The sequence below is a fragment of the Salvelinus sp. IW2-2015 genome, unplaced genomic scaffold (assembly GCF_002910315.2).
Source record: "Salvelinus sp. IW2-2015 unplaced genomic scaffold, ASM291031v2 Un_scaffold2333, whole genome shotgun sequence".
NCBI lineage: Eukaryota > Metazoa > Chordata > Actinopteri > Salmoniformes > Salmonidae > Salvelinus > Salvelinus sp. IW2-2015.
Genome location: NW_019943658.1, coordinates 146,807 through 161,919, shown reverse-complemented (window position 1 = coordinate 161,919; position 15,113 = coordinate 146,807). Strand labels below are relative to the sequence as shown.

The 15,113-nt window shown below is 41.8% G+C and overlaps 1 pseudogene; it reads right to left on the bottom strand.

The window, feature by feature from the left end:
• Positions 1-3,803: 3,803 nt before the first annotated feature.
• LOC112073659 (transient receptor potential cation channel subfamily M member 1-like) overlaps positions 3,804-15,113 on the bottom strand; it is a 63,304-nt pseudogene continuing 51,994 nt past the window's right edge.

Sequence of the window (15,113 nt, the reverse complement as noted above, 5' to 3'; positions counted from 1 at the left end):
CACTGTGACAGGTTTGATACATTCACATCTAAAGGTGAAATATTGACTTACATTCTGAAATCTTGCTCTGATTTGTCATCCTAAGTGTCCCAGAGATAACATGTAGTGTCGTTTTATTAGATAACATCCTTTTTCATATCCTAAAAAGGTCCATATAGTAGGCACGATCGATTTTGTATTTCCCCTCGTTCAACTTGCAAAGAAAGAAATCTGTGAAAATCTACCGCTAAACGTTGTTTCAACCAGTCAAATTACATTGTTATTTATTCGTCAAACACCCTAACAGGTACCCAGTCATTACTAAATCCTTCGGTATTCGTTATGTCCAATAGGAAGCCCATTTTAGTAAGGTACCTACGGCATCAATGCACGCTGATGACACGGGCGGTGTTCACTTGATTGACTGTATCTTTGTCAAATGAGCACCAATCGTCTTCAAATCAAGCTAGCTATATAGCCAATGAGCTGTGCTATAGGTGAGTATGCGGAAGCCCTGTATCCGTCACACAATCGTTGAACTTACCTTGTGCGCCAGGAGGCTAGTTCCTTTTGGACATTTATGCAAGAATATGGCAAAGCTTGTTACACATATGTGTGAGTTATGAAAACGAAGTGTTTTGCAAATGTTGAACTTACAATATGGCTACTAATACTGTAAAAGCTAAATCAAAGTCCAAGTATACAGATTTTGGACGATATTCTTGCAGAAAAATGTAATAGACAACAGCTAAAGGATGCTAACGTTACCTGCTAACGTTACCTTAGATATACTGGTCTTTATATTTATATTCTTTTATATTGTAAATCTGAAAGCCACAACATGTCAAAGTCAACATACAAACACATTGGCTCAGTCGTCTAACACACTGCAGTACCTGCAGTACCTGGTTCGAATCCAGACATCATCACATCCGGCCGTGATTGGGAGTCCCATAGGCAGGCGCACAATTGGCCCAGCATCGTCCGGGTTTGGCATTTGGCCGGGGTAGGCGTCATTGTAAATAATAATTTGTACTGACTTGCCTAGTTAAATAAAGGTTTATAAAACAAATTATAAAATGTATTGGTGCACAACCTTCACCACAGTGTTCTCATGCAATATAATATATGTTTATAGATGTGCTTTTGTTTATTTGAAGTATTGCTAAAATAAAGGTTCAATATAATAAGTAATAAACTTGAGTTCTTACTGATTTTTTGAATGGTAAAGACTGACTTCAAAAAGACCACATTCAGGTCCTCCATCCCCCATTTAGTCTGACTGCTGCTCTCTCTGGCCCCACAACAAACCCCCGCCCGGCCATCTAGAGGTGTGAATACCCAGCCAGACTACAAGTAGAGGATGGTAAGTGCTTGACAGCTGAAAGGGGGCTGTTCTCTAACAGCAAGCTTTAACTAGCAATACAAACCGATTGTCAAAGCTAGCTAAAGTTAACCAAATAGCTTCAATGTTAGCTAGTTAGCTAGCTAACATTAGGTTATAACTAGCAAAGTGAAATGGCATTCTGAGAAAACATCAATAGAAATGTTTTACCTAAATCCGGGATTTCCTCATCGTCTGATTCATGTTCAGTCAGAGTCAGCATTGTCCTCCAGAAAGTAGTCCATCACAACTTTTTCCCACTGACCTTTGTTGAAAGCACCTGATAAATTCAGGGCAACAATGTTATTGAGAGCAGTAGCAACATATTTGCAGGTCTCTATGGCTAATATTATATATTTCGAAAAAACTGAAGTAGAAAGGATTATCTACGCATAACGAGCAGCTCATTTTATAGACACAAGATTTTACCCCGCAGACCAATTCAAACTCATCTCACGGCATGTCCAGCCCACTCGTTATCTCAGATAATCATGGCTAGCGGAAAGGTTGCAACTTTTTCTGTGGCTAAACCAACTAGGCTCGTACCTTAACAATTGTATTCGTATTTACAGATGGCATACAAGTTTATTATTAAGGCACATGAAACGCATTTTGTTAAAAATAAATAAATAAAATAAAACGGCTCTCCTGTGAAGTCATGACTTGCGACATACGCCTAGTTTCCTGAATCGGTCACATATTACCTCAATTACCTCGACTAACCGGTGCCCTCCGCCCACTGACTCTGTACTGGTACCCCCTGTATATAGCCTCGCTATTGTTTTTTTACTGCTGCTGTGTAAATATTTGTTACTTTTATTTTCTGTTTTCTACTTATCTATGTTATACTTAACACTTCTCTTAAAACTTCTTAAAGCATTGTAAGTAAGCATTTCACTGTAAGGTCTACACCTGTTGTATTCGCCGCATGTGACAAATAAAATCACATTACTACCCTGCCTGAATATGCTGGGAGCTAACCAACCAGGTTCAATGTTAGCTAACTAACATTAGGCTCTAACTAGAAAAGCAAACGACTCTGGGATACGAATAACGTCAGCTAGGGAGCCATCCAGCTAATGTTAGCTAGCTAACAGTACACTTTAGCTTGAAATGAAACCACTTTCTGTCAAATTAGAAACCTGTAATATCTGAAAATATAGCTAGCTAACGCTAGACTATCTTCCCTGTATACATCATTATGCATGATGGACGCTTCTCCCTGTCACGGATGCCATGCCACGGTTGCCCTTAGTTTGAAGATGTAATCCGGAGACAGGTGTTTCCTCCGTCTCTTTAGCTATCATACTCTATTTCCACCGATTTCAAAACTTTATCCTCCAGAAAGTGGCATACAGATGGCATACAAGTTTGGTATTAAGGCACATGAAAGTTCACATGTTCCGGAAGGCATTTCTGCCAAAAAACGCATTTGGATAAAAATGAAAAAAATACTTTAAAATGGTTCTCCTGTGAAGTCGTGACTTGCGACATACGACTAGTTTCCTGAAACGGGTCACAAATATCTGAAGACTGAAGAAGTGGGAAGATTTTTATGTGATCATTTGTATTATATACAGTATATATACTGTATATGTTTTTTTAATGAATGTAATTTTTTCCCCCTTCCTGTAATGGAATTTACTTTCCATTTGTGAATTTATTCACCCCATCCAGTTGGTGGCAGCGTTTGTTTCCAGACCGCAATAATACCATAGTAGAAGAAGCTTATATGTAACAGCTGGTCTTTCATTTTATAGCCTGTATAATGTTATGTCAAACTATGTCAAACTATGTAAGGGCTATTTTGCATTTTGTAGCTACATTTAGCCATTTGTTTTGCTAGATACCAGTTGTTTATGGATAGCTAACCTATCTGTATTTCAGTCTGTCTATGTAGTCAGCTGGCTCTATGTTAATTGTTTTATGAAGTATTGAATACAATGAAATTACACTGTTTTGACAACTCCTGAAGCTGATGCAGTAAAATAATCCAAACTTGATCATGCTTTTCTGTCAATTCATTTCAAGCCACATTCCTGGGGACTGTAACATATAGGCCTATACTTGGTACCACAAGACATACAAACAATTGAATGACCAAACAACACTGGAATTGCTCGACCCAGATGACAAACGCTGCCGGTCAGAGGTCAGAACCTGGAGAAGGTGAGCTACCTGCCTCGTGGTACACAGACAACACCTGTCCTGTCTGGAGCTGGTTGGTTGGTCTAGGAGCCCAGACATAGTGAGGGTAGGCTTTTCAGTAGTCTGACTAACTGGTTTGGTAACAATATTTCCAGGTAACAGTCAGTTAAATGGTTGTGGTTTAATGCTCAGGTAGTGGATGATAGCTAGTACCGGTCATAAGGCAAGCAGTTCAGAGTGTGGTGATGAGAATGCAGTTTCACAAAGGAAGTGGACTAAATGCCAATAGATTATTTATTTTATTCTAATTTCGTAGATATTACAATGATGTAGTTTTTCTTTTTCACCCCCACAATACTATATAGGGAAAATAATTTATTCTAGGAGATTGATTAAATGAAAAAGTATTATTTTTGTAGGACAGTTTACATTTGACTGGGACTACAAGTGTTCAGCAGGAGCTCTGGGGTGGTTCTGGAGTGTCTGACAGTGGTCCAGTGGTGGAAAGTTCTGGAGTATTTGGCAGTGGTCCAGTGGTGTCTGATTCAGTGGTGGATGGATCTGGAGTATTTGACAGTAGTTCAGTGGTGGAAGGTTCTGGAGTGTTTGACAGTGGTCCAGTGGTGGAAGGTTCTGGAGTGTTTGACAGTGGTCCAGCGGTGGAAGGTTCTGGAGTGTTTGACAGTGGCAGTGTACAGCGGTGGAACGTTTCTGAGTGTTTGACAGTGGTCCAGCGGTGGAAGGTTCTGGAGTGTTTGACAGTGGTCCAGCGGTGGATGGTTCTGGAGTGTTTGACAGTGGTCCTGTGATGGCTGGTTCTGGAGTGCTTGACAGTGGTTCAGCGGTGGAAGGTTCTGGAGTGTTTGCCACTGCTAGTGGCTCTTGGTTTCTCCATGCTCTATCCCAGGCTCTTCCTTTCCGGTCGCTGGCGTTCCAGTTCTTAGACCTGTGAGAGAACATCCTCTTCTTCTCAGCCATCAGCAGGTAGCCTTGACTGGGTCAGTAGCCTGCCAGACCTGGGTGTGGTCCTCCTCAGTCTGTATGGTTGGAATAACTAGTTCAATCTCTATAGCTGGAATAACTCATTTGTCTTTATTGTTGGAATAAATAATTCAGTCTCAATGGTTGGAATAAATAGTTCAGTCTCACTGGTTGAAATAACAAATGCAGTCTATGTTTGTAAAAACTATTTCAGTCTCTATGGTTGAAACAACTAGTTCAGTCTGTATAGCTAGAATACCTATTTAAATTGCTATGGTTTGAGTAAGGAGTTCATTCGCTAGTTCGGCTAAACACGTTCAGTCTCTATGGTTGGAATAATGGTTCAGTCTCTGTTGTTTGAGGAACTAGGGCTGGCCCTCACTTCATATTCGGCGCCAAACCCACTGGCTCCAGGTCGTCTATGAGTATTTGCTAGGTAAAGCCCCGTCTTATCTGGCTACCCCTACCCCGGTCAACAGCCCTTCACCCCCCACAGCAACTTGCCCAAACCTCCCATTTCTCCTTCACCCAAATCCAGACAGCTGATGTTCTGAAAGAGCTGCAAAATCTGGACCCCAACAAATCAGCCGAGCTAGACAATCTGGACCCTCTCTTTCTAAAATAATCCGCCGAAATTGTTGCAACCCCTACTACTAGCCTGTTCAACCTCTCTTTCGTATCCCCAAAGATTGGAAAGCTGCCGCGGTCATCCCCCTCTTCAAAGGAGGGGAGACACTCTAGACCAAAACTGCTACAGACCTATATCTATCCTACCCTGCCTTTCCAAGGCCTTCGAAAGCCAAGTTAACAAACAGATTACCGACCATTTCGAATCCCATCGTACCTTCTCCGCTATGCAATCTGGTTTCCGAGCTGGTCATGGGTGCACCTCAGCCACGCTCAAGGTCCTAAACGAAATCATAACCGCTATCGATAAGAGACAATACTGTGCAGCTGTATTCATCGACCTGGCCTAGGCTTCCGACTCTGTCAATCACCACATTCTTATTGGCAGACTCAACAGCCTTGATTTCTCAAATGACTGCCTCGCCTGGTTCACCAACTACTTCTCATACAGAGTTCAGTGTGCCAAATCGAAGGGCCCGTTGTCCAGACCTCTGGCAGTCTCTATGGGGGTGCCACAGGGTTCAATTCTCGGGCCGACTCTTTTCTCTGTATTTATCAATGATGTCGCTCTTGCTGCTGGTGATTCTCTGATCCACCTCTATCCAGACGACATCATTCTGTATACATCTGGCCCTTCTTTGGACACTGTGTTAAGCATCTCCAATCCAAAATTACATCTAGAATCGGCTTCCTATTAAGCAACAAAGCATTCTTCACTCATGCTGCCAAACATACCATCGTAAAACTGACTATCCTGACGATCCTCGACTTCGGCGATGTCATTTACAAAATAGCCTCCAACACGACTCAGCAAATTGGATGCAGTCTATCACAGTGACATCCGTTTTGTCACCAAAGCACCATATACTACCCACCACTGTGACCTGTATGCTCTCATTGGCTGGCCCTCGCTACATACTCTTCGACAAACCCACTGGCTCCAGGTCATCTATACGTCTTTGCTAGGTAAAGCCCCACCTTATCTCAGCTCACTGGTCACCATAGCAGCATCCACCCCTAGCACGCGCTCCAGCAGGTATATTTCGCTGGTCATCCCCAAAGCCAATTCCTACATTGGCCGCCTTTCCTTCTAGTTATCTGCTGCCAATGACTGGAACGAATAGCAAATATCACTGAAGCTGGAGACTTATATCTCCCTCACTAACTTTAAGCACCAGCTGTCAGAGCAGCTCACAGATAGGCTATGTACAGGTGCCGCTATCTGTAAACAGCCCATCCAACTACCTCATCCCCATGCTGTTAATTTTTTATTCTGAATTTTTTGCTCCTTTGCACTCCAGTGTCTCTACTTAAACATTCATCTTCTGCACATCTATCACTCCAGTGTTTAATTGCTCATTTGTAATTACTTCACCACTATGGCCTATTTATTGCCTTACCTCCCTAATCTTACCTCATTTGCTCACACTGTATATAGACTTTTTCTATTGTGTTATTGACTGTATGTTTGTTTATTCCATGTGTAACTCTGTGTTGTTTGTGTCACACTGCTTTGCTTTATCTTGGCCAGGTCGCAGTTGTAAATGAGAACTTGTTCTCTACTGGCCTACCTGGTTAAATAAAGGTGAAATAAAAATAAATAAAATGAAGTGTCTATGGTTGGAATAACTAGTTTCAGTCCCTGTATGGTTGAATAACTAGTTCAGTCTGTATGGTTGGAATAACTAGTTCAGTCTGTCATGGTTGGGATAACTAGTTCAGTCTGTATGGTTGGAAATAACTAGTTCAGTCTGTATTGGTTGGAATAACTAAGTTCAGTCTTCTGTATGGTTGGAATAACTAGTTCAGTCTGTATAGTTGGAATAACTAGTTCAGTCTCTATGGTTGAATAACTAAGTTCAGTCTGCTATGGTTGGATAACTAGTTCAGTGTCTATGGTTGGAATAAACTAGTTCAGTCTGTATGGTTGGGAATAAACTAGTTCAGTGTGTATGGTTAGAATAACTAGTCAGTGTCTATGGTGAATAACTAGTTCAGTGGTCTATGGTTGGAATAACTAGTTCATCTGTATGGTTGGAATAACTAGTTCAGTCTGTATGGTTGGAATAAACTATTCAGTCTGTATGGTTGGAAATAACTAGTTCAGTCTGTATGGTGGAATAACTAGTTTCAGTAGTGTTATGGTTGGATACTAGTTCAGTGTCATGGTTGGAATAACTAGTTCATGTCTTATGGTTGGAATAACTAGTTCAGTCTGTATGGGTTGGAATAACTAGCTTCAGGTGTCTATGGTTGGAATAAAATAGCTCTAGTTCAGTTCTGTATGGTTGGAATAACTAGTTCAGTCTCTATGGTTGCGAATAAAACTAGTTTCAGTCTGTATGGTTGGAATAACTAGTTCAGTCTGTATGGTTGGAATAACTAGTTTCAGTCTGTATGGTTGGGAATTAACTAGATTCAGTCTCCTATGGTTGGAATAAACTAGTTCAGTCTGTAGGTTGGAATAACTAGTTCAGTCTCTATGGTTGAATATTAGCTCAGTCTGTGTTTGGAATAACTAGTTCAGTGTCTGTGGTTTAATCAACTAACTTCATCTCTTAATGTGCGGGAAACTTTTTCAGTCTGTATTGTTGGAATAACTAGTCAGTCTATGGTTGGAATAACTAGTTCAGTCTCTACAGTTAGGAAATAACTAGTTCAGTCTTGCTATTCATGTAGGAATAAACTAGTTAAAATCACGTCTGGATTGAATATATAGTCAGTCACTATAGTCTGGAATAACTAGTTTCAGCTTATACTAAGGCTGGAATAACTAGTTCATTCACTGCTGTTTGGAATAACTATTAAGTCTGTATAGCAGGAATAACTCAGTTTCAGTCTCTATGGTTGGAAAAAAATTGTTCAGTCGTTAAGTGGAATAACTAGTTCAGTCTTAAAGGCTGGAATAACTAGTTCAGTCGTATGGTTGGAATAACTAGTTCAGTCTGATGTTGGAATAACTAGTTCAGTCTCTTATGTTGAATAACTAGTTCAGTCTGGTAACAGCTGGAATAACTAGTTCAGGTCTGTAAAGCTTGGGAATAACTAGTTCAGTCTGCTTATTAGCTGGAATAACTAGTTCAGTCTGTAAAGCTGGAATAACTAGTTCAGTCTGTATGGTTGGAATAACTAGTTCAGTCTGCTAAAGTGGAATAAACTAGTTCAGTCTATGGTTGGAATAACTATTCAGTCTGTATGGTTGGAATAACTAGTTCAGTCTGTAAAGCTGGAATAACTAGTTCAGTCTGGGTAAAGCTGGAATAACTAGTTCATCTTCTGTATGGTTGGAAAACTAGTTCAGTCTGTATGGCTTGGAATAACGTTCAGTCTAATACTGGAATAACTAGTTCAGTCTGTATGGTTGGAATAACTAGTTCAGTCTGTATTAGTTGGAATAACTAGCTTTCAGTCTCTGCTAGTTTGGATTAAACTAGTTTCAGTCTGTATGGTTGGAATAACTAGTTCAGTCTGTTATGGTTGGAATAACTAGTTCAGTCTGTATGGTTGAATAACTAGTTCAGTCTGATATAGCTTGAATAACTAGTTCAGTCTGCTATGGTTGGGAATAACTAGTTCAGGTCTGTATAGTTGGAATAACTAGTTTCAGTCTCTACAGTTGGAATTAACTAGTTCAGTCTGTATGGTTGGAATAACTAGTTCAGTGTCTATGGTTGGAAAATAACTAGTTCAGTGTGCTATGGTTGGAATAACTAGTTCAGTCTGTATGGTTGGAATAACTAGTTCAGTCTGTATGGTTGGAATAACTAGTTCGTCTGTATGTTGGAATAACTAGTTCAGTCTCTATGGTTGAATAACTAGTTCGATCTGTATGGTTGGAAATAACTAGTTCAGTCTGTATTTTTGGAAATAACTAGTTCAGTCTGTATGGTTGGAATAACTAGTTCAGTGTCTATGGTTGGAATAACTAGCAGTCTGTATGGTTGGAATAAAACTATTCAGTCTCTATGGTGGAATAACTAGTTCAGTCTGTATGGTTGGAATAAACTAGTTCAGTGTGTATGGTTGGAATAACTAGTTCATGTCTATGGTTGGAATAACTAGTTCAGTGTCTATGGTTGGAATAACTAGTTCAGTGTTCTATTGTTGGAATAACTAGTTCAGTTCTGTATGGTGGAAATAACTTAGTTCAGTCTGTATGGTTGGGAATAACTAGTTCAGTCTGTATGGTTGGAATAACTAGTTTCAGTCTGTATTGGTTGGAAAACTAGTTCAGCTGTGTATGGTTGGAATAACTAGTTCAGTGTCTCATGGTTGGAATAACTAGTTCAGTGTCTATGGTTGGAATAACTAGTTCAGTCTGTATGGTTGGAATAACTAGTTCAGTGTCTATGGTTGGAATAACTAGTTTCAGTCTGTATGTTGGAATAACTAGTTTCAGTCTCTATGTTGGAATACTAGTTCAGTTCTGTATGGTTGGATAAACAGTTCAGTCTTATGGTGGAATAACTAGTTCAGTCTGTATGGTTGGAATAAAACTAGTTCAGTCTTCTATGGTTGGAATAACTATTCAGTCTGTATGCTTGGAATAACTAGTTCAGTCTCTATGGTTGGAATAACTAGTTCAGTCTGTATGGTTGGAATAACTAGTTCAGTCTCTATTGGTTGGAATAATTTAGCTCAGTCTGTGTTTTGGAATAACTAGTTCAGTGTCTGTGGTTTAATCAACTACTTCAGTCTCTAATGCTGGGAGAACTTTTTCAGTCTGTATTGTTGGAATAACTTAGTTCAGTCACTATAGCTGGGAATAACTAGTTCAGTCTCTACAGTTGGAATAACTAGTTCAGTCTCTATTGTAGGAATAACTAGTTAAATCACTCTGGATGGAATTATATAGTTCAGTCACTATAGCTGGAATAACTAGTTCAGTTACTAAGGCTGGAAACTAGTTCAGTCTCTATGTGGAATAACTAGTTCAGTCTCTATGGTTGGAATATCTAGTTCAGTCTCCCGTGGTTGAATTAACTACTTTGGTCTCTATAACTGGAATAACTTGTTCAGTCTCTTTGGTTGGAGGAACTAGTTCAGTATATGGTTGGAATAACTAGTTCAGTCTCTATGATTGAAATAACTAGTTCAGTCTGTATAGCTGGAATAACTAGATCAATCTCTATAGCTGGAATAACTAGTTCAGTGTCTATAGTTGGAATAACTGTTTCAGTCTCTGTAATTTGAAATAAATAGTCAGTTTTAATGGTTGGAATAACTACATCAGTATATTTGATAGAGGAATAATTTCAGTGTCTACTGTTGGAATAACTAATTCAGTGACTATTATTGGAATAACTACTTCAGTATCTCTAGCTGGAATAGCTAGTTCAGTCTTTACGGTTGGAATAACTAGTTCAGTCTCTATGGTTGGAATAACTTTTCAGTCTCGATGGTTGGAATAACTGGTTATGTCTCTAAAATTTGAATAAATAGTTCAGTTTTAATGGTTGAAAATTAGTTCAGTGTCTTTTTTTGGAGGAACTATTTCAAAGTATATTGTTGACATAAATAGTTCAGACCCTATAGTTGGAAAAACTATCAGTCTGCTATGGTTGGAATAACTAGTCAGTGTCTATGGTTGGAATAACTAGTTCAGTGTCTATGGTTGGAATAACTAGTTCTGTTTGTTTATTTGGAATAACTAGTTCAGGCCCCATGGTTGGAGGAACTAGTTTTAGTCTCTATGGTTAGAATATCTAGATAATTCTCTGTGGTTTAAATACTTAGTGCAGTGTCTATAGCTGGGATAAACTAGTTCAGTGTCTATGGTTGGAATAACTAGTTCACTCTCTATGGTTAGAATAAGTAGTTCAGTCTCTACAGCTGGAATAATTAGTTCAGTCTCTACAGTTGGAATAACTTTTTTAGTCTATGGTTGGAATAAGAAGTTCAGTCTCTTTGTTTGGACTTTGTAGTTCAGTCTCTATGGTTGGAATAAGTAGTTCACTCTCTATGGTTGGCATAAGTAGTTCACTCTCTATGGTTGGAATAACTAATCCAGTGTATATGGTTGGACTATCTTGTTCAGTCTCTGTAGCTGGAACAACTAGTTCAGTATCTATAGCTGGAACAACTAGTTCAGTATCTATAGCTGGAACAACTAGTTCCCTCTCTATGGTTGGAGGTACCAGTTGTGTTTTTATGGTTGGAAGAACCAGGTATGTTGCTATAGTTGGAGGACCCAGTGGAAGAACTCGTGGATCTAACTCTGTCTCTGGAGGATCCAGTTCAGTCGGAGGAGGGGACAACTTAATGTCTGGAGGATCCAGTTCAGTCGGAGGAGGGGACAACTTAATGTCTGGAGGAACCAGCAAAGCTTCTGGTGGAACCTGCAAAGCTTCTTGTGGAACCATGTCAGAAGGCTGTTTAAGTAGTTCAGTCTCTACAGCTGGTGGAATCAGAGGAAACATGTTAGACTCCTGTTTTTCAGGCTCAGGTTCAGAGAATCTTTGCGTGTCAGGTAGCTGGCCATGAGGCCAGACCACAGAAACCTTGGGCTGTTGTCCGAAGTGGCTGTGGTGGACCTTGTGCTCCCAGCAGGCTAGCAACTGGCCTGGAGCATCGGACACCTGGTCTATCACAGATCTGTAGTCTGCAGCCCAGAGGGCCTCACTCTCATCCCCTGCTGTGGTTGGGGAGATGTTGCTTTTAGCCCTGGTCCTAGTGGATCGAGGGGTCAATGGAGGTGTGGTGTGGTAGAATGGGATAGAATGTATACACTTCTCCAATGGGGAGGACATGGTTGCCACCAGCTTGGACTTCTCTCTTGGCAGACCTTTTTTAGCTAACGCAGTATCCAGAGGATCTCTACTGTCTGGGGCTTCCTGTTTAGGATTGTAGCCTGCAACCCAGAGGGCCACGCAATCGGCAGCAGTTTGGTCGTAGAGGATAGTGCTCTTAGCCCTGCTTCTAGAGGTAATGCAGTGATCCACAGGGTTGCTGGGATAGCATTTAACAGATCTAGACTTCTCCAGCTTGGTCTTCTCTCTTGGTAGACCTGCTTTAGCTAATGCAGCATCCAGTGGATCTGTGGGGTCTGGTACTTTGTCTTTAGGTATGTCAGACATGGTTTCTCCTCCATCTGTCTCCCCTTCAGCCCTTTGTTCACATGGGGAGATCAGGATGTCCACATAGGAGCTGGGCCGTGTCCTGTCTGCTCTGTCCATGTCTAACGGCAGGCCATAGTCCTTGGAAACCCTGGCTTGTAGGCTGCCATGTCGCTCCCGGCCTACAGTCAGGGTAGATGCGCTAGACAATTTCTGTAGGCTGCCCTGTCTCTCCGGACCTACAGACAGGTTGGATGTTCTACTTACACTGCCCTGTCTCTCAGACCCTAGACGAGACAGTACGCTGCCCTGCCTCTCAGACCCTAGACGAGACAGTACGCTGCCCTGCCTCTCAGACCCTAGACGAGACAGTACGCTGCCCTGCCTCTCAGACCCTAGGCGAGACCGTACACTGCCCTGCCTCTCAGTGCCAAGCTGGGCTTTCCTCTCAGCCTCGTCCACGTCCATCTGGAAGCGGTACATGCTGTAGCCATCAGCGCTGTTGATGGAGCTGGCTCGGAGCAGGGAGGATGGGTCACAGTAGGAGGAGTGTGTGGAGTGGGAGCGTTTAAGCTCTGAATGGTCGACCCCAGCCAGCTTCTCTAGGGCGTTCATCATGCGGCTGTGGATGTCTTCCAGCTGAGCCAGGCGAAGGTCCACCGTCTGCAGGGACGCCTTCATGGTGTTCTCCCTCTCATTCACCTCCTCCAGACGCATGGACATGTTCTCCACCCTGGGGGGAGGAAGGAGAGACAGGAGTTTAATATTAGACAAGCTCCTAGAACAACGTATTCCTATTCACCCTGCAGGGAGCAACAGGAGCTTCAAGAACAGACATACTAATACCTCACACTTATAAAATACCAGATTCAAAAACACTTTTGGACATGGTCATTTTAATTGAATGAACCATCTGTCCCATCTTCAGCAGATGTTTTAATTGGGTGGGAGTGTTTTGCAGTGAGCAATGTGATTGGGTGGGATTGTCTTACCGTTCTGATGTGACCTTGATCCTCTGGTCACTGGATGAATGGTGCTCGTCTTCCTTCTCTCTGAAGTACTCCTCCACACACTGCTCCTCAAACTCAAATAGAGCCTTCAGCTCCTCAGGGTTCAGCCGTAGCTCTGGAGGGAGACGGCAGGATATCTCTATTAGGTACATTTCTAAAAACTAACATGGAGACAGGATATCTATGCTCTAGTCAGTGGAAGTGGAGTGCTTGTACAGACCTGTGATTGAATGAATGACTGTTAATGACAGAGTCTAAGCCCTGTCTAAGCCCGGGCAGTGGTGGGTGGGTCTAAGCTAACACATGGAATTGTTTTAAGATGATCATACCGAGGATGAATTAGCTATTTGATTTTGAATTTTAACACCCCTTAATGTATCAAAAATTAATTAAAAATAATTGGATGAAACACTGAATTTGACATTACTGCTATTAGCCAATAGAAACGCATTGAATAACAGATTCACTACATTGAACAACAGATAATCGCCCCAAATATCAAAAGGAAGTTTGTTCTGAAGTGTCCAGATAGAAGAAAGATCAGGAAACTATTTGACTTTTTTTTACATGTATTTTCCCCCTTATTTTAGGCAGTAAACTACTGTATACAAAAGTATGTGGACACCCCTTCAAATTAGTGGATTCGGCTATTTCAGCCACACCCGTTGCTGACAGGTGTATAAAATCGAGCACGCAGTCATGCAATCTCCACAAAGAAACACTGGCAGCAGAATGGAATACTGAAGAGCTCAGTGACTTTCAATATGGCACCATCATAGAGCTGCCCCGGTCAAATGTAAGTGCTGTTATTGTGAAGAGGAAACGTCTAGGAGCAACAACGGCTCAGCCGTGAAGTGGTAGGCCACACAAGCACACAGAACGGGACAGCCGGTACTGAAGCAAGTAGCGCGTACGAATTGTCTGTCCTCGGTTGCAACACTCACGATCGAATTCCAAACTGCCTCTGGAAGCAACCTTAGCACAAAAACTGTTCGTCGGGAGCTTCATGAAATGGGTTTCCATGTCCGAGCAGCCGCACACAAGACTAAGATCACCATGCGCAATGCCAAGCTTTGGCTGGAGCTGTGTAAAGCTCGCCACCATTGGACTCTGGAGCAGTGGAAAAATGGTCTCTGGAGTGATTGTTCACGCTTCACTATCCAACAGTCCGACAGACGAATCTGGGTTTGGCGGATGCCAGGAGAACTCTACCTGCCCCCATGCATAGCGCCAACTGTAACGTTTGGTGGAGGAGGAATAATGGTCTGTGGCTGTTTTTCATGGTTCGGGCCCCTTAGTTCCAGTGAAGGGAAATCTTAACGCTACAGCAACCAATGACATTCTAGATGATTCTGTGCTTCCAACTTTGGCAGCAGTTTGGGGAAGGTTCTTTCCTGTTTCAGCATCACAATTCCCCCGTGCACAAAGCAAAGTCCATACAGAAATGGTTTCTTGAGATCAATGTGGAATAACTTGACTGGCCTGCACAGAGCCCTGACCTCAACCCCATCGAACACCTTTGGGATGAATTGGAACGCTGACTGTGAGCTAGGCCTAATCTTACAACATCAATACCAGACCTCACTAATGATCTTGTGGCTGAATGGGAAGCAGGTCCCGAAAGCAATGTTCCAACATCTAGTGGAAAGCCTTACCAGAAGATTGGAGGCTGTTATAGCAGTAAAGGGGAGAACAACTCCATATTGGAATGACATGCTCGACGAGCAGGTGTTTACGGTTAGCTACCCTTCCATCCAAATTCCACAGTGGCCACCATAAGTTATGAAACCGGTTAACTACCCTTCCATCCAAACTCCTCCTGCACCACAGCCACCATAAATCATGAAACCAGTTAGATAACCTTCTATAATCAAGTACTGGGAGAAACTTGAACAATCTTCCTTCTACTTCCAAAGTGAGGCTGGATTT